We start from the raw sequence: 20,626 nt of genomic DNA on the forward strand, positions 1-20,626 counted from the left end.
GAAACTTTCATGCCTGAGGCTCCAGAGTCCTAGGTTCAATCCCCCGCACCACCATAAGCCAGATCTGAGCAGTGCTCTGGTAAAATAAAGTATATATTATTAGTATATATATATGTATATAAATATATGAAATTGCTTTAGAGTAGAATGCTCATGGGGAGCAGAAGTTAAAAGTGGTGGAGCTGAGACACAGATCTCTGTTTTGGGGACGAGGAGAGGAAGGGGCATGCGGGGCGGGCAGCGGCCCAGCCGAGGGGGCCGCGCTGCAGGCCTCAGGAGGGCGTCCGGGAAGCCGGGGCTGCACAGCCGGACTCCCAGCTAGGCTCAGGCCCCGGGACAAGCGCGGGGAGGGGGGAGAGGGGCACTCGGAGCTCCCCCGCCGCCGCTAGCTCCCCCTCCCCCGGGCTGGCGCTCCCTCTCGGGCTCTAATCGGCGCGGCGGCCGCAGCGGGCAGAGTCAGCGCCGCCAGTCTCCGGGACGCGACTCCCAGCAATTGTGGTCAGGACCGCAGATATGCAGCTGCCTCCTGCCTGGGCGCCCGGCCCGGCCCGGCCCGCTCCGCCCGCGCCCCGCCCCCGGCCCAGCCCTCCGCGCCGGCCGCGCGGGGATACTGAGGCTCGCAGGCTGGCAGCAGCCCCCGGGGACCCGAGGGTTCTCCCGAGAGCCAGCTGGACACCCTGCGCGTTCCCTCGGGTCCCAGGGAGTCATCGGGGGTCACCTATCGCCACAAGAGCTGGCGCTGATTCCCTGCAAGCCAGCCTGAGCTAAACGCCTTGCCCAGCCTCAAATTCCCATTAAGATAAAACAAATCCAGCAGTGATTTGAGTTCCAGGTTGGGGGGGATGTGGGTGGGTAGAAACGGGGAGACAGCACAACGACTTATTCAACAGACTCTCAGACTTGAGATCCAAGGTCCCAGGTTCAATCCTCGGTACTGTTATAGATAGAGCTGAACACTGCTCTGGTAAAAAAATATATACATATATACACATACACACACATAACATACATGTATGCATACATACATGCATACAGTGGGATCCCAGAATCCTAAGGGTTCACATTAACCCAGGCAGCAGAGAAAAGGACAGGGAATATTGTATCTATCCTAGACAAGACCCCGAACTTATAAGGAACTCCTTGGAGAAGCTTGACATGAAAGGAAACAGGGGAGGGGAGGGAGCATATGGTTAAGCAAAAAGACTTTCCTTTCATGCCTGAATTTCCCAAGTCCCAGGTTCAATCTTCTGCACCACCATAAGGCAGAGCTGAAGAGTGTGCTCTAGTTTCTCTTATCTTCTCTTGGTATCTCATTAAAATAAAACAGATTAATAAAAAAAGAAAGGAAGCACATACATTACAGTGTGCAGGGACCCAGGCTCAAACCCCTGGTCCCCACTTACAGGGGGAAAGCTTAAGGAGTGGTGAAGCAGGGTATCTGTCTCTCTCCCTTTCTCCCCCTTCCCTCTCAATTTCTCTCTGTCTCTATCTAATAAATTAAAATATTAATAAAAGAAATCTTTAAAAAAGGAAAAGAAAAAAAAGGAAGAGAAATAGTTTTGGTGTGTTGCATCAAAGTAAAGGACTCTGGTGTGTGTGGGGGGGAGTGTTCAGGTCCTGGAACATGATGGCAGAGGAGGACCTAGGTGGGGAGTTGAGTGTTATGTGGAAAACTGAGAAATGTCACCATGTACCAACTATTGTAGTTTACTGTTGACTGTTAACCATTAATATCCCCAATTAAGAAAAAAAAAAAGAAAATAAATAGTTAAGGGAGGATTAGAACAGAGGTAGTCTTTGGGAGGCTTCTGGACAGCACCTCATACGCAGCCTGGCCCTTTGAACTCTGCTGAGTAGATGGATACATGTCTTGTGTGCGAGTGCACACACAAACCCACCTATTCAAGTCTTTCTGAACTGCTTCCTCTCCCTCCTGCCTCACAGCCAATCAGCCACCAACTCCTCTCTATATCACCTCCTCCATTTCACCTGGTCATTCGAGTCTCCTCATCTACTCTGTTGCCACAGGCCTCAGCTCACCTCTTGCCTGGATGGCTGTAGCAAACTGCCCTCCTTGCCTCTAATTTTGCCCTCTTCCAAACTCTAACAACACTAATAGGCACCACTGATGGAACAACTACTAGGTGCCAGAGACTGTGGTAAGAATTCCACATGTATTATTCCTAATCCTTATAACAACCCGGGAGGTTGCTGTGTTATGTTTCCCAATCCTAAGGAAAAGCTAAGGCACCAAAGGTTAAAAGGGCCGCCCAAGCTGACACCATAGTAAATGACTCATTTACCCAGAACTGCCTGGCTCTAAGCCCTTATGCTGTTCTCCCTGCAGCCATACTCATTTCTCTCTTCTTTCTTTCTTTTTTTTTGCCTCCAGGGTTCCGGCTTTTTGCTGGGGCTTGGTACCTGCTCTACGAATCTACCTGGAGGCCATTTTTCCCATTTTGTTACCCATGTTTTGTTGTTGTTGTTGTTTACCAGAGCACTGCTCAGTTTTGGCTTATGGTGGTGCTGGAGATTGAACCTGGGACTTTGGAGCCTCAGGCATGAGAGTCTCTTTGCATAACCATTATGCTGTCTACCCTGCCCCCTCATTGTTGTTACTGCGGTTGGATAGGACAGAAAGAAATCTAGAGAGGGGAAGACAGACAGGGAGAGAGAAATATAGACACCTGCAGACTTGCTTCACTGCTTGCGAAGTGACCCCCCTGCAGATGGGGAACTGGGGGCTCCAACTGGGATCCTTAGGCCGATCCTTGCATTCATACCATGTGTGCTTAACCCACTGTGGTACCACCAAACCCCTTCTTTCTTTCTCTTTTCTCTTTCTTTTTTTCTTTCTTTCTTCCTTTCTTCTTTTTCCTCTTTCTTTCTCCTTAAAAGATTTTATTTACTCATGAAGAAGACAGGAAAAAGAGAGAAAAAGAACCAGACATCACTCTGGAGCATGTGCTACCAGGGACTGAACTCAGGACCTCATGCTTGAGAGTCCAATGCTTTATCCACTGTGCCACCTCCTGGACTTTATTTATTTATTTATGAGAGAGATAAGAGGGAAGAAGAGAATCAGAACATCACTAGCACATGTACTGCTGGGGTACTGAACTCTAGACCTCATGCTTGAAAGTTCAACATCTTTTTTTGTTGTTGTTTTGTTTGTACCCTGGGCACTGCTCAGCTCAGGCATATAGTGGTGGTACGTAACCTGGCACCTCAGAGCCTCATGGAGGAAAACTGTTTGCATAATCACTGTGTTATGTCCCCAGTCCTAAGGTCATCTTTCTTTCTTTAAATAGTAATAATAATAGAAATTATCATTATTTTACCAGTGTACTGTTCAGCTCAGGCTTATGGTGGTACTGGGGATGGAACTTGGGACTTAAGAGTTGCAAGCATTGGAATCTTTTTGCATAACAACTATGCTATCTCCCCTGCCTCTCAACTTTTCAGTATACAAATATTTGCAAATATGCTTTTAGGATTAGATTCAGATCTCTTGCATAGTTAATAAGACCTTCTGCAATGGCCTGCACTCTCTGTATTCTAGTCACACTCCAACTTAAAAAAATATATTTTATTTATTTTATTTTAATGAGAGAGATAGTGAAGGAGAAAGGACCAATGCACTGTTCAGCTCTGGTTTATAGAGCTGCTGGGGATTGAACCTGGGACCTTGGAACCTCAGGTATGAGAGTGTTTTGTATAACCATTATGTTACCTCCCTAGCCTCAGTTTACTAAGTCTTTAAAAAGTGTTAATATGGAGGTCAACAATTTGTTTGGCTTTGTATGTTAACTCTATTTTCAGCCACCAGGCTCCAGATGCTAGCATGATGCTGACCAGACTTCCCTGGACAGACAACCCCACCAATGTGTCCTGGAGCTCCGCTTCCCCAGAGCCCTTCCCCACTAGGGAAAGAGAGACAGGCTGGGAGTATGGATCAACCTGTCAATGCCCATGTTCAGCAGGGAAGCAATTACAGAAGCCAGACCTTCCACCTTCTGCACCCCACAATGACCTTGGGTCCATACTCCCAGAGGGATAAATAATAGGAAAGCTATCAGGGGAAGGGATGGGATACAGAGTTCTGGTGGTGGGAATTGTGTGAAGTTGTACCCCTCTTATCCTATGGTTTAGTCAATGTTTCCTTTTTATAAATACTTTTTTTTTTAAAAGTGTTAATATGGAAGTTGGGTGGTAGTGCATCAGGTTAAGGGCAGGGGTGCAAAGCACAAGGAATGGTCTAAGGATCCCAGTTCGAGCCCCTGGATCCCTACCTGGAGGGGAGTCCGTTCACAGGTGGTGTAGCAGTTTTGCAGGTGTCTTTCTCTCCTCCTCTCTGTCTTCCCCTCCTCTCTCCATTTCTCTCTATCCTATCCAACAATGATGACAATAATAATAACTACAACAATGAAACAAGGGCAACAAAAGGGAATAAATAAAAAAGTGTTAATATATAATATCAGGAGTAATAGAGAAGTAGAGAGTCAGACTACCACCAGTGCCTCACTCTGGCATGTGAAACGCCAGGATGGAACTTGGGAGCCCATGCTTTCCAGTTCTATGTTTTAGCTACTGTGCCTTCCTGGGTTACAGTGCTTTTTTTTTTTTTAATTATTTATTTATTTTCCCTTTTGTTCCCCTTGTTTTTCTTTTTTTTTTATTTATTGTTGTTGTAGTTATTGATGTCGTTGTTAGATAGGATAGAGAGAAATGGAAAGAGGAGGGGAAGACAGAGAGGGGGAGAGAAAGACAGACACCTGCAGACCTGCTTCACTGCTTGTGAAGCGACTCCCCTGAAGGTGGGGAGCCAGGGGCTGGAACCGGGATCCTTACGGTGGTCCTTGCAATTCACACCCACTTGCTACCGCCCGACTCCCTTTTTTTTTTTTTTTTAAGAATTTATTTATTGGGAGCCGAGTGGTTGTGCAGCAGGTTAAGTGCACATGGCACAAAGCTCAAGAACCAGAGTAACGGTCCTGGTTCAAGCACCCGGCTCCTTACCTGCAGGGGGTTTGCTTCACAGGTGGTGAAGCAGGTCTGCAGGTGTCTATCTTTCTCTCTCCCGCTCTGTCTTCTCCTCCTCTCTCGATTTCTCTCTGTCCTTTCCAATAACGACGACATCAATAATAACAACAACTATGCTAAACAACAAGGGCAACAAAAGAGAAAAAAAGGGACAGGTGGTGGCGCACCTGGTTAAGTGCACACATTGCAGTGCACAAGGACCCAGGCTCAAGCCCCTGGTCCCCACCTGCAGGGGGAAAGCTTCACAAGTGGTGAAACAGGGTTGAAGGTGTCTCTCTGTTTCTCTCCCTCTCTCCCTTCCCCTCCCCTCTCAATTTCTCTCTCTATATATCCAATAATAAATAAACAAAATAAAACAAAAATATTTTAAAAAGAGAAAAAAATTGAAAATTAATAAAAAAAGAATTTATTTATTTATTCATGAGAAAGAGAGGTGGAGAGAGAGAACCAGATATCACCTTGGTACATGTGCTGCAGGGATTAAACTCGGGACTTCGTGGTTGAGAATCCAGTGCTTTATCTACTGCACCACCTCTCAGACCAAATGAGTCACAATTCTTCAGTTTCTTTACCTACTTATTTCTTCTTCCAGGAAGCTTTTCTTGATTCCTCCAACACTGATGTAGACTCACTCTTTGGTCTCCCATAACATCCAGTATTTACTGTCTCAAGATACTCTTGTTTTCGTGTTAGCTACTGAATGTATGCAAAGGGCTGGGTCTAGGGACTGGGTGGTGGTGCACCTGGCTGAGCGCACATGTTACAGTGCAAAAGGACCCAGGTTCAAGCCCCTGGTCCCCACCTGCAGGGGGAAAGCTTCATGAGTGGTAAAGCAGGGCTGCAGGTGTCTCTCTGTCTCTCTCCCTGTCTATCACCCCCTTCCCTCTCAATTTCTGGCTGTCTCTATCCAATATATAAATAAAGTTAATTTTTAAAAAAGGGCTCCAGCGGTGGCGCAGCAGGTTAAGCGCGCATGGCGCAAAGCGCAAGGACCGGCTTAAGGATCCGGTTGGAGCCCCCGGCTCCTCCCCCTCCAGGGGAGTCGCTTCACAGGTGGTGAAGCAGGTCTGCAGGTGTCTATCTTTCTCTCCCCCTCTCTGTCTTCCCCTCCTCACTCCATTTCTCTCTGTCCTATACAACAACAACGACGTCAATAACAACAATAATAACCACAACAATGTTAAACAACAAGGGCAACAAAAGGGAAAATAAATAAATATTTAAAAAAATTTTTTTAAAAAGGGCTGGGTCTGTCTTGGATAGGGTTGTACAGCTAGCTGCATGCTTGAGCTTAGCTTTGTACATGTGACACAAAGTAGAAATATTGGGGCTGGGGTGCCCACCTGTTTGAGCACACATATTACAATGTACAAGGACCCAGGTTCGAGCCCCCGAATCTCACCTGTAAGGGAAAGGCTTTCCAAATGATGAAACAGTGCCACAGGTGTCTCTCTGTCCGTATTTATTATTATTATTATTATTATTATTATTATTTTGCCTCCAGGGTTATCGCTGGGGCTCAGTGCTTGCACTGGGCAAACGCTAGAAGAAGTGCTTGCACTATGAATTCACTGTTCCTGGAGGTCATTTCCCCCATTTTGTTGCCTTTGTAGTTGTATTTATTGTTATTGTTGTCATTGCTGTTGTTGTTGGATACGACAGAGAAAAATGGAGAGAGGAGGGAAGACAGAGAAGGGGAGAGAAAGACACCTGCAGATTTGCTTCACCATCTGTGAGGCGACACCCCTGCATGTGCGAGGGGTGGGGTGGTTCAACCAGGTTTCTTATGCTGGTCTTTGCACTTTGTGCCATGTGCGCTTAACACACTGTGCTACCACTCGGCTCCCTATTTATTTATTTTAAATTTTTTTTATTTATTGCATAGAGACAGAGAGAAATCCATATGGAAGTGGAAATAAAGAGGGAAAGACACTTGCAGCCCTGTTTCATCACTCCTGAAGCTTTCCCCCTGCAGGTGGGGGCCAGGAGTTTGAACCTGGTTCCTTTAACATTGTAACTTTTGCTGCACTTAACCAGGTGCCGCCACTGCCTGGCCTCTCTATTTTCCTCTATGCCTCTCTCTTTCCTCTCTATTTCTGACTATCTCTACCCAATAAATAATTAAGGTAATTCTTCTTCTTCTAGCGTTTGCCATTAAAGGTAATAAAAACCAACCAACCAAACAAAAAACCCAGGGAGTCTGGGGGTAACACAGCGGGTTAAGCACATGTGGCGCAAAGCACAAGGACCAGCATAAGGATCTCGGTTACAGCCCCCGGCTCCCCACCTGCAGGCGGTGAAGCAGGTCTGCAGGTGTCTATCTTTCTCTCCCCCTCAGTCTTCCTCTCCTCTCTCCATTTATCTCTGTCCTATCCAACAATGACAACAACAGTAATAACTACAGCAATAAAACAACAAGGGCAACAAAAGGGAATAAATAAATGAATAAAAAACTACTTTAAAAATACTTAAATTGGGAGTCCGGCGGTAGCGCTGCGGGTTAAGCGCACGTGGCGCAAAGAGCAAGGATCAGCCTAAGGATCCCAGTTCGAGCCCCCGGCTCTCCACCTGCAGGGGAGTCGCTCCACAGCTGGTGAAGCAGGTGTGCAGGTGTGTGTCTTTCTCTCCCCCTCTCTGTCTTCCCCTCCTCTCTCCATTTCTCTCTGTCCTATCCAACAACGATGACATCAATAACAACAACAACAACAACAAAGATGAAAACAAGGGCAACAAAAGGGAAAATAAATAAATATATAAAAAATTTGAAAAAAATACTTAAATTGAAACAGGATGGAGAAATAGAGAGATAAGTAGAAAGACAGAGAGACACCTACAGCCTTGCTTCACCATTTGTGAAGTTTTCTCCTGCAGGTGGGGATGGGGCTTGAACCCAGATGCTTGCACACTGTAACATGTGCACTTAACCAGAAGCGCCACCATCTGGCCCCCTAATTTCTCTCTTTTATTTTTTATTATCTTTATTTATTGGATAGAGGTAGTCAGAAATAGAGAGGTAAGGGGTCGGTAATGAGGAAAAAAGAGACAGAAAAGGTAGGGGTAGATAGCATAATGGTTATGCAAAGAGACTCATGTCTGAGGCTCCAAAGTCCCAGGTTCAATCCCCTGCACAGCTGAGCAGTGCTCTGGTAAAAAAAAGAGAGAGAGGGAGTCAGACGGTAGCGCAGTGGGTTAAGCTCATGTGGCACAAAGCACGAGGACCGGCATAAGGATCCCAGTTCAAGCCCCCGGCTCCCCACCTGCAGGGGAGTCGCTTCACAGGTAGTGAAGCAGGTCTGCAGGTGTCTCTCTCTCTCCCCCACTCTGTCTTCCTCTCCTCTTTCCATTTCTCTCTGTCCTATCTAACAACAACAACATCAATAATAACTACAACAATAAAACAACAAGGGAAACAAAAGGGAATAAATAAATAAATGAATATTTAAAAAAAAGAGAGAGAGAAAGACCTGCAGCATTGCTTCACCACTTGCAAAGTTTTTACCCTGAAGGTGGGGACTGAGGGCTCAAATCTGGGTGCTTGTGCATTGTATAAGTACCTCAAGCTAACTTTCGGTGAAACAGGTGAAGCAGGTCTGCAGGTGTCTTTCTCTCTCCCTCTCTGTCTTCCCCTCTTCCCTCCATTTCTCTCTGTCCTATCCAACAACAACAGCAATAACAGTAACAATGATGATGAAAAACAACAAGGGCAACAAAAGGGAAAAATAAAAATAAAAAAAGCTAAAATATATTTTAATGTTTTCTCTTTTTTCTATTTTTTTTATTAGATAGGACAGAGAAACTGAGAAAAGAGGGGGAGAGAGAGAGGGAGAGGGAGAAGGTGGAAGAGGTAGCAGAAGGGTTATGCAAAGGGACTCTCATGTCTGAGGCCTCATAGTCTCAGGATTAATCTCACACATGACTATAAGTGAGACTTCTTTTTTTAAAAATTTTTATTTATAGGAAGGAAACATTGACTAAGCCATAGGATAAGAGGGGTACAATTCCACACAATTCCCACCACCAGAACTCCATATCCCATCCCCTCCCCTGATAGCTTTCCTATTCTTTTTCTTTCTTTTTTTTAAGATTTATTTTTTAGGGAGTTGGGCGGTAGCACAGCGGGTTAAGCACACGTGGTGCAAAGCACAAGAACCGGCCTAAGGATCCCAGTTCAAGCCCCCGGCTCCCCACCTGCAGGTGAGTTGCTTCACAAGCAATGAAGAGGTCTGCAGGTATCTCTCCCCCTCTCTGTCTTCCCCTCCTCTCTCCATTTCTCTCTGTCCTATCCAACAACGACGACATCAATCATAACTACAACAACAAAACAACAAGGGCAACAAAAGGGAATAAATAATAATAAATAAATAAATAAAAGATTTATTTTTTAAATATTTCTTTACTATTTATTCCCTTTTGTTGCCCTTGTTGGTTGTTTTTTATTGTTGTAGTTATGATTGATGTTGTTGTTGTTGTTGGATAGGACAGAGAGAAATGGAGAGAGGAGAGGAAGACAGAGAGGGGGAGAGAAAGATAGACACCTGCAGACCTGCTTCACTGCTCCTGAATGACCTCCCTGCAGATGGGGAGCCGGGGGCTTGAACTGGGATCCTTAAGCCAGTTCTTGCAGCTTTGTGTCACCTGTGCTTAACCCACTGCACTGCCACCTGACTCCCAGCTATCCTTTTTTCTTTTTAAAAAATTTTTTATTTATAAAAAGGAAACATTGACTAAACCATAGGATAAGAGGGGTACAACTTCACACAATTCCCACCACCAGAACTCTGTATCCCCTCCCCTCTCCTGATAGCTTTCCTATTCTTTAACCCTCTGGGAGTATGGACCCACGGTCATTGTGGGATGCAGAAGGTGGAAGGTCTGACTTCTGTAATTGCTTCCCTAATAAACATGGGCATTGACAGGTTGATCCATACTCCCAGCCTGTCTCTCTCTTTCCCCAGTGGGGAAGGGCTCTGGGGAAGCGGAGCTCCAGGACACATTGGTGGGGTTGTCTGTCTAGGGAAGTCTGGTCAGCATCATGCTAGCATCTGGAGCCTGGTGGCTGAAAAGAGAGTTAACATACAAAGCCAAACAAATTGTTGACCAGTCATGGACCTAAAGGCTGGAATAGTGCAGATGAAGAGTTGGGGGGGGGGGTCCTCCATTTTTTAGATAGATAGTAGGCACATTTTAGTTAAGTTCCGAAGGGCCTGTGGCTATACTAGTTTTTTTTTTTCTTTTTTCTGTTTTCCTTTTTTTCCCTAAGCCTGAAATCTGATATGCAGGTGGATCCAAGTTATTGTCTGAGGAGATGATGCCATGGCTGGAGAAAGGACCAGAAAGCTGCATCAGGGAAGAGAGTAGCTCCCTAATATGGGAAAGAGGTATAAATATTGTTGACTATAAACCCCATGGATTTGATCTGATCTAGGGCCCATATTCAACTTAGGAGTCTATGTGACCTCTGCACCCCTGTAGATCTGAGCTCACATTCCGTGGTCATGAGTAGGAACATTCCAAGCTGCCCCAATATCAGGACCCATCTTCCTCAGGTGTAGCATAGAGTATGTTGTCCAGCCTCACTTTGGAGGATGGAACATTCTCTACCATTGTTGATCCAAGTTGAGGGCCAACCTAGACTTCTTACCCCAAGGTCAGTCTTAAGCTTTTCCCTTCCATTTCCTTCAATTCTTCCTTCGTTCCTTTCTCCCTCCCCCTCCCTCTATTTTATTTGATAGGACAGAGAGAAATTGAGAAGGGAGAGGGAGATAGAGTTGGAGAGATAGATCTGCTTCACCTCTTGTGAGGAGTCCCTGCTGCAGGTGTGGAGTGGGGCTCGAACTCAGGTCCTTGTATTTAACTGGGTTTGCCACAGTCTAGCCCTCCCCTTCCATTTCCTTCTATGCCCCTAGTATCCTTATTCCTTACTTCTTCTTCTATGGTGCTTTTTCTGATTTTGGCCTGCCTCTTCCAGCGCAATATTATCTCAGGATTCAAGAGTCGAGTAAGGAAAGGGAATCTCAGGGCAGAGTGGACCCAGTGGAGAGTCAGGGTGAGCCCCAGAGTCCTGTGTCTAAGCCCTGCTCTGGAAGAGGGGCTGAGAGGGGGAGCTGAGGCATGACAGTGCGTGTGCACATCTATTAGGGTGAGGCGCTCCTTTTCCAAGCTGTCCTTTAAAATTTTTTTTAAATTTAATTTTCTTAGGCTGGCTTCTTTTTAAAAATATGTATTTTTTATTAACTTTATTGGATAGAGACAACCAGAGAAAGGGTGATAGAGGGTGGTGGTGGCTGGGTTGGGTTGTACCACACTGAGGTTGTGTACATGGTGCTAAGTGCAAGGACCCCTGCAAGGATTCCAGTTCGAGCCCCCAGCTATCACCTGCGGGTGTGGGGGGGTTGCCTTTCTAGCGGTGAAGTAGGTCTGCAAGTGTCTTTCTCCCTCTCTAGCTCCCTTTCCCCTCTCAATTTCTCTATCAAAAAAATAATAGAAAAAAAATGGCCACAAGAGCAGTGCATTCATAGTTCAGGTCCTGAGCCCCAGCGTAACCCTGGAGGCAAGAGAGAGGGAGAAGGAGAGGGGTGAGGGGTGAGGGATGAGGGAGAGGAGAAGGATGAGGGAGAGAGAGCCGGGCAGTAGTGCAGCAGGTTAAGCGCAGATGGCGCAAAGTGCAAGGACTGACCGGCCTTAAGGATCCAGATTATAGCCCCTGGCTCCCTGACTGCAGGGGGGTCATTCAGGAGCGGTGAAGCAGGTCTGCAGGTGTCTTTCTCTTCCCCCTCTCTGTCTTCTCCCCTCCTCGGTTTCTCTCTGTCCTATCCAACAACAACAACAACTACAACAACAATTAACAAAGGCAACAAAAAGGAAAAAATAGCCTCCAGGAGCAGTGGATTCAGAGCCCAGAGACAATCCTGGAGGCAATAAATAAATAAGAAATAAATAAGAAAGAGAGGAAGAGAGACACCTACAACATTATTTCACCACTGGCAAAGCTTTCCCTCTGCAGGTGGGGACTGGGGGCTTGATCCTGGGTCCTTGCTCATTGTAGTATGTGCTCTCAAGCAGGTGTGCCACCACCCGGCCCCTTAAAATTTTTTTTCTGATCTCACTAATGTGTCCAGGAACCCCACCTCTCTAGAGCCCTTCACCATTAGGGGAAGATAGAAACAGACTGGGGCGGGGGTGGGGGGAAGTAGGGCGGTAGCGCAGCGGGTTAAGCTCACATGACACAAAGCGTAAGGATCCCGGTTGGAGCCCCGGGGTCCCAGCCTACAGGAGGTCACTAGCGGTGTCTATCTTTCCTCCTCTCTGTTTTCCCCCTCCTCTCTCCATTTCTCTCTGTCCTATCCAACAGCAACAGCTATGACAATAATAACAACTACAACAAACATAACAATAAGGCCAACAAAATGGGGAAAATAGCCTCCAGGAGCAGTGGGTTTGTAGTGCAGGCAGGCACCCAGTCCCAGCAATAACCTTGAGGCAAAAGAAAGAAAGAAAGAAAGAAAGAAAGAAAGAAAGAAAGAAAGAAAGAAAGAAAGAAAGAAGAAAGAGGTTGGGGTTACTGATTGACTTGGCAACATCCATGTCCAGCAGAAAAGCAATTACAGAAGCCAGACCTTCCACCTTGTGTACCCCATAAAGATCCTGGATCCATATTCCCAGAGAGTTAAAGAATAGGCAACTTTCCAATGGAGTGGATGGGAACTCTGGTAATGGGAACTGTGTGGAATTGTATCCTGTTTATCTTATGGCCTAGTTGATTACTATTAAATCAATAAAAATGGGGGGGATATTTTTAGTAATGTCTTTTGGTTTTTATTTATTTATTTAAAAAAATATTTATTTGGGGGGGAGTCGGGCTGTAGCGCAGCGGGTTAAGCGCAGGTGGTGTAAAGCACAAGGACCGGCATAAGGATCCCGGTTCGAGCCCCGGCTCCCCACCTGCAGGGGTGTCTCTTCACAAGCAGTGAAGCAGGTCTGCAGGTGTCTATCTTTCTCTCCCCCTCTCTGTCTTCCCCCATCTCTCTCCATTTCTCACCACATGCACTTAACCTGTTGCGATACTGCCCGACTCCCAAACATTTTAATGTTTCTATCGCTATTTCCCTTATTTTTATTATTTTTTATTTGATAGGACAAAGAAAATGAGAGAAAAGAAAGGAAGAGATGCAAGCCTGCAGCACTGCTTCATAAAATTCCCCCGGCAAGTGGGGGGCTGGGAACACGTGTGTTCAACAGAGTGTGCCATCGCCTGACTCCTCCAAGTCCTCCTTTACAGAAGCTCTTGATCTCTTAAAAGAGCCACCAGGTTCCAGATGCCGGCATGATGCCGACTAGACTTCCCTGGACAGACAACCCCACCAATGTGTCCTGGAGCTCCGCTTCCCCAGAGACACACCCTGCTAGGGAAAGAGAGAGGCAGACTGGGAGTATGGACCGACCAGTCAACGCCCGTGTTCAGCGGGGAAGCAGTTACAGAAGCCAGACCTTCCACCTTCTGCACCCCACAATGACCTTGGGTATATACTCTCAGAGGCATAGAGAATGGGAAAGCTATCAGGGGAGGGGATGGGATACGGAGATCTGGTGGTGGGAATTGTGTGGAGTTGTACTCCTCCTATCCTACGGTTTTTTTAATGTCTCCTTTTTTAAATTAATTAATTAATTTTTTTAAAAAAGCTTCTGTTTCTTCTTGTGTCCTGAGCTCAGCCCCCCAGATGGGATTCTCTTTCCCAAGCTCCTAGAACCTAGACTCAGCATGAGAGGCGTCCACATCCTGGAGCCACAAGTAGAGTGGATGGACCATCCCACCCAAGGGGCAAAGTTCCCTGGTCAAAGCCCATTGCTAGCCCAGCATCACACCTCTAGGTCTCTTCTTAGTACCTCTCCCACCCCCTCACCCTCTGTTTTCCCCTGTCTGCCTTCCTGCTTTGTCTTCCTGTTTCTGGGTGTCTTTTTCTTTCCGGTCCACTCTGTATTCTCTGCCACTGGTGTCTTCACTGGCGACAAGGGTTGGGCCTAGGTGCATGGGGGGTGGGGTGGGGGTGGTAGTGGCGGTGGTGGCCAGACCAGGGGCCTGGGACATGAGCGCAACTTTCCAAGCTCCTCTTCCAGGCCCCTGTGGTTGGGGAGCTCCACAGAGGGAGAGATGAGTCAGCGGGGCCTGCAGAGCAAGGGGAGGCTACGTGGTGGGGGGTTGCTGGGGCTCCCCAGGGTCAGGGGGTTCACAGGGGCAACCTGGATCTGACAGGTACAGAGTGTAAGGGGCTAGTAAGACCCCAAAGCTACACTGGAGACTTGTACACCACTGGGAGTTGCAGGGAGCAACCTAGAGCCTCCCAGTGTCACCATATCACCCTCACCCCCAAATTCCTGTATGAAAGGGGCTTCTTAGACCCTTCTAAGAGGTTTCAGGGATTTCCTGTAAAAGAATTATTCATGTGGTCCGGGAGGTGGTGCAGTGGCTAGGGCACTGGACTCTAGAGCATGAGGTCTTGAGTTCAATCCCAGGCTACACATGTACCAGCATGATGTCTGGTTCTCTCTCTCTCTCTCTTCTATCTTTCTCATTAATAAATAGATAAAATCTTTAAAAAAAAAAAAAGAGTTATTCATTACAGTGGTCTGGGAGGTGGCACAGTCATAAAGCTTGGAGCATGAGGTCTCTGGCAGCACATGTACCAGCATGATGTCTGGTCCTTTCTCTCTCCTCCTATCTTTCTCATAATAAACATTAAGAGAGAGAGAGAGAAAAAAAAAAGAAAAAAAGAGAGAGAGAGAAGGGCAACAAAAGGGAAAATAAATAAATAAACATTAGAAAATTTTTAATAGAGAGAGAGAATTATTCATTACAGTGATAGGTCTGTGAACTTGGTATTTGCCTGATACGTGAATGTGTGAGAGTCTACATGTGTGTGTGTGTGTGTGTGTGAGAGAGATGGGATGAGGTGAGTGTCTTGCTGTAAGCACTCTCTGTATAATGTGTCATGTATCACTTTGCATCAGCCTAGACACCTGCAGAGACAAGTGTTCCTGATTCAGGGTGTGTGTCCATGTGTGGAGGAGAAAGTGGGCCGTTCTTTAGGTGCACATTTGAATGTTTCTTTTCTTATTTAAAAAAAAAAATTATTTGAGAGTCAGGCGGTAGCAAAGCTTAAGCCACTGCGCTACCGCCTGACTCATCATTTGAATGTTTCTATCGATATTTCAGGGGCTCTATTCATTGCCCAATGGGAATTCTTTCTACAGCCAAACATTCTAGAACTACTCAAAAAAGGAAGAGTTATTGAGTCCTTTTGGATGAGGGCTGTTGGTGGGACCCCAGCCTACGTGGTGGGTGGGCAGTAGGTATTCAAGGAGGCAGTTTCCTTTGGAAATGGGGGGGTTTCCTTTCTTCTTCTTTTCATTTATTTTATTTTGATGAGAGAGATAGAAAGACTCAGAGACTAGAGCATTGCTCAGCTCTGGCTTATGGTGGTGCTGAGGACTGAACCTCTGAGACTCAGGAGGGAAAGTCTTTTGCATAACTATTATGCTGTCTCTTCAGCCCATCTCCCCAGTTTTCACTCTGTCTCTGTCTCTCTCTCTCTCAAGATTTTATTTATTTATTCATGAAGCATTCTAGGCAGAGTTGGGGGTAGATAGCATAATGGTTATGAAAAGATATTTTCTTTTCTTTTTAAAAAAATTTTATTATTTTATTTTATTTTTGAGAGAGATGTAGAGAGAGAAAGACACACAGAGAAATGCCAAAACACTGCTCAGCTCTGGCTTATGATGGTGTGGGGGATTGAACCTGGGACTTTGGAGCCTGAAAAGAGATTTTCATGCTCAATGTTCCCAGGTTCAAGCCCCTGCACCACCATAAACCAGAATAGAGCAGTGCTCTGGTAAAAATAAAGTAAAATTAAATTAAATTTTAAAAAAGAATGAGATAGAGAGATAGAGAGAACCAGGCATCACTCTGGTACATGTGCTGCCAAGGACTGAATCAGGACCTCAAGCTTGAGAGTCCAGTGATTTATCCACTGTGCCACTTCCTGGACCACCTCAGTTTTCACTCTTTCCACTTTTACCAAAATCCCTCACCCCCCCCCCCCAAATCAAAAATCTTTAGAGAGAACAGAGGCAGGTTCCAGATTCAACTTTGAAGTCCCAACCTGGTTCTGCTGGGCTCAGGGGAGGGAGGTGGGGATTGGTCCCTGTGGTTCAGCCGGGTCCTGGGGCTGAGAGATCAGAAAGGCATCACCCCACCCTTTACTTCAGGGGCGTCCATCTCCCTGGGAGCTCAGTGTCTGGGTGGCCATGGGCGGAGGCTCAGGGGCCCCCGGGGTGGTGGGGGGTGGTGGATAGAAACCAGATGCCTAGGGGGTTTATACTGGAAGGACCAGAGCCGCAGCCTCTGCCCGCCCCTGCCACATGGCGCCTTGGCCGGGGGCTGCCCCACCCCCCTGGAGGCTGGGCTGAGGGAGGCCTGGAAGGGTGGAGGCAGGTCCTTGGTCAGGACTCCTCCTGTCCCTGAACGCACTGGCACTGGGGGTGGAGGTGGCACTGGACCCAGAAATACCAGAGTCTCCCTGGAGATGCAGAACTGTCCTTATTTATTTTATTTGTATTTGAGTTTTTTCTTTTCTTTAAAAAAAAATTAATGTATGTATTTATTAGCTAGAGACAGAAATTGAGGAGGGGGAGATAGAGAGAGAAAGAGACAGAGAGACCCTTGCAGCCCTGCTTCACCACTCGTGAAGCTTTTCCCCTGAAGCTGGGTCCTTGTGAACTGGAATGTGTGCACGTAACCAGGTGTGCCACTGCCTGGCCCCCAGAACTCTCTTTAAAAAGGGTGTGGAGGAAGTCCTGCGGGGCATCTGGGGGCTTCCCCTGTGTCTGCTCTGGCACAGACTTTGGCAAGAGAGTTCTGTGCCCTGAGGCTATGGCTCACATCTTCTCGGGGTCCCCTTCCTGGTTGGATTTGGAACCCCAGGAAAGTGGACACCTTTGTTTGACCTTCCCTGACCCATCTCTTCTCTCCAGCCCTGCTCTTCTCATGCATTCGTTCACCATCCCCCCCCCCCCGCCCCCCATTCAATCTGAGCCCCAGCCTAGCCCCAGCCCCTCCTCTCCTCTGCCACCTCCTCCCTGAAGCCCAGGCTGCTCAGCTCTGCCTCCCCTCCGGTTCCCCCCTGATCTTAGGGGTCTCAGGTTTTTCTGCCTCTTCTTAACATGTTCCAAGCGGGAGGTGGGACACAGAGATCCATCTGGCACTTTAGACTCAGACACCCCCCAGCAGGGGGAGACTTCGAGGTCACAGGGACACCCCACCACGGGCACTTCCTTCTGGGCAGACGGGTGGGGTGGCCCGTGTAATCATGGGACACAATTATGCACTATTTATACCCTGTCCCCACCCCCACCTGCCTGGCCTTGCCGTTCTCAGCAGCCTCCAGACCTGGCCAGGCCTCCGGTTATTTCCTCTGACCTGTCCTTCAGAAGCCATTGTCGCCTCCGCTTTGTTCCTCTGGTCTTGTTTCTTTTTCCCTTTTCAGACTATTTTTCCCCTCTGCTGTTTTTCTTTTTCTTTCTTTCTTGTTTTTAAGTCTTACACTCGGTCTTCTAATATACCACAGTGTCGCTCCTAAGGCTCATGGAACATTTCTTTTGCTATGTCTCTTGGTTTCTTCTGTTGTTTCTTGGTCTTTTTTCTTTTTTTTTTTTAGGTTTATTTATGTTGGGCCTGGGAGATACATAGTGGTTTGGTTTATGCAACTAACTTTATTTATTTTTATAAATTAATTTTGATTTTTTTGTTAATTGTCACTAGGGTTACCATTGGGGATTGGTGCCTACACTTGACAAATCCACCACTCCTGGAGGTCATCTTTTCTTTTCTCTGTCTTCTTCTTTTAATATTTTATTTATTAATGAGAAACATAGGAGGAGAGAAAAAGAATCAGGCATCACCCTGGTACATGTGCTGCCGGGGATTGAACTCAGGACCTTGTGCTTGAGAGTCTGATGCTTTATCCACTGTGCCATCTCCTGGACCACAGTCTTTTTTTTTTTTTTAATGTTTTTGAATTACCTTTATTTATTGGATAGAGACAACCAGAAATCTAGAGTAAAGGGGGTGATAGAGAGGGCGGGGATAGAGTATAATGGTTATGTAAACAGATTGTCATGCCTGAGGCTTCGAAGTCCCAGGTTCAATCCCCTGTACCACCATAAACTAGAGCTGATCAGTGCTCTGGTAAAAAAGAGAGAGAGAGAGAAAGAGAGAGAGAGAGAGAAGCCTGCAGCCCTCCAACACTTACAAAGCTTTCCCCCTGCAGGTAGGGACCAGGGGCTTGAACCCCGGTCCTTGAGCACTATAATGTATGCATTCAACCAGGTGTGCCACCACCTGGCCCTTGCAACTAACTTTAAAAATTATAGTTGGGGGAGTCGGACGGTAGTGCAACGGGTTAAGAGCAGGTGGTGCAAAGCGCAAGGACCGGCTGAAGGATCCCAGTTCAATCCCCTGGCTCCCCACCTGTAGGAGAGTCGCTTCAGAAGCAGTGAAGCAGGTCTGCAGGTATCTATCTTTCCACCTTTCTGTCTCCCCTTCCTCTCTCCATTCTTCTCTGTCCTATCCAACAACAACGACATCAATAACAACAACAATAATAACTACAACAAGGGCAACAAAAGGGAATAAATAAATATTGAAAAAATTATAGTTGGGGACGATAACTCACCAGGTTAAGTGCATATAGTACTAAGTGCAAGGATCCTGCTTTGAACCCCTAGCTCCCTACCTGCAGGGGGTTTGTTTCATAAGTGGGAAAGCAGGTCTGCAGGTGTCTATCTCTCTCTCTCTCTCACTCTTTAAGATGATTTATTTATTAATTATTATTATTTATTTATTTAAAGGTAGAAGGAGAGAGAAAGAACCAGATATCATTCTGGTACATATGCTGCTATGGACCAAACTCAGGACCTCATGCTTGAGAATCTAGCACTTTGTCCACTGTGCCACCTCCTGGGACACCCTCTCTCCTTCTCTGTCTCCCTCTCCCTTCAATTTCTCTCTGTTCTATCCAATACAAAATGGGAAAAATGGCTGCAAGGAGCAATGGATTCATAATGTAGGCATTGAGTTCCAGCAATAACTCTGGAGGCAAAAAAAAAAAATTCATTTATTGGATAGAGAGAGAGGACCTGGTCCCCACCTGCAGGGGGAAAGCTCTGCAAGTGGTGAAGCAGGGCTGCAGGTGTCTCTATCTCCCCCTTTCCCTCTTGATTTCTGTCTGTCTCCATCCATTAAATAAATAAAGATAATAAAAATATATATTTGAAAAGAGCAAGAGAGAGAAACTGAGATGGGAGGGGAAGATAGAAAGGGAGAAAAAATGACACCTGTAGACCTGTTTCACCACTTGTGTAGTTTTCCCCACACCCTGCAAGTGAGGACCAGGGGCTTGCACCTGGGCCCTTGTGCTCAACTGAGTGCACCATCACCTGGCCCCACAAGTAACTTTCATGCTGGAGGCTCTGAGGCTCCAGGTTCAGTCCTCAGCACCACCATAAGCCAGAACTGAGCAGTGCTCAGGTCAAAAGAAGAAACAGAAAAAGAATTGTTTTATTTGGGGGGGGGGATGGGCTGGCGCAGTGGGTTAAAAGCACAAGGCGCTAAGCACAAGGACTGGCGCAAGGATCCTGGTTGGAATCCCTGGCTCCCCACCTGCAGGGGAGAGTTGCTTCACAAGTGGTGAAGCGGGTCTGCAGGTGTCTGTCTTTCTCTTCCCCTCTCTGTCTTCCCCTCCTCTTTCCATTTCTCTCTGTCCTACCCAACAACAAGGACAGCAACAACAACAACAACGATAATAACAACAATGATCAACAAAAGTGAAAAACTGGCCTCCAGGAGCAGTGTATCAGTGTATTTGTAGTGCAGACACTGAGCCCCAGCAATAACCCTGGAGGCAAAAAAAAAAAAAAAGTAAAAATAAATAAATAAATAAAATAGAGAGAGAGAAGCCAGAGCACCACTCCAGTACGCGTTGTGGCAGCGATCAAACTTGGGACTTCACACAGGCAAGTCCTGTGCTCTACCTGCTGAGTGCCTTAGGGCCCATCTCTCCTGCTTAGTTTCCTTTCCCTGCCAGTTCCCTGGGCTCCTTCGTCTTTCCCCAAAAGTTGGGGCCACAGGACTCCTCAGGGGAAAGCTCATCATGAGGATAAAACCCAGAGCAGGGTCCTGTCCTGAACTTGCTCCTGCGGGTTAGTTAAGTCAAACTGCCGTGTACCCGTGTACCCCCCACCCTCCTACCCCCCGCGCTTTTGCTTCTCTTCTTCCCTTTCCCCACCTTTTCCTTGGAGAACTGGGCTCAGAGTTTATGGAGTCAGGAAGTGAGCACTCAGGAGCTTAGGAGCAAAGACATCAGGGAGGTGTTGGGGAGCTAGAGGACTGGGGAAGGACAGGGCTCCATTCCTCTGCTGGGCAGGGCTGGGCCAGGGAGAGAGGGCATAAGGGGGAAAACTTGCAAAACAACCCCAGCTGGCTGGGCCCCTCCTGGGGAGATGCTGGTTCTACCACTCTGTCCAATCC

This window comes from Erinaceus europaeus, chromosome 7 (genome assembly GCF_950295315.1).
Source record: "Erinaceus europaeus chromosome 7, mEriEur2.1, whole genome shotgun sequence".
In the NCBI taxonomy this organism is placed as follows: Eukaryota; Metazoa; Chordata; class Mammalia; order Eulipotyphla; family Erinaceidae; genus Erinaceus; species Erinaceus europaeus.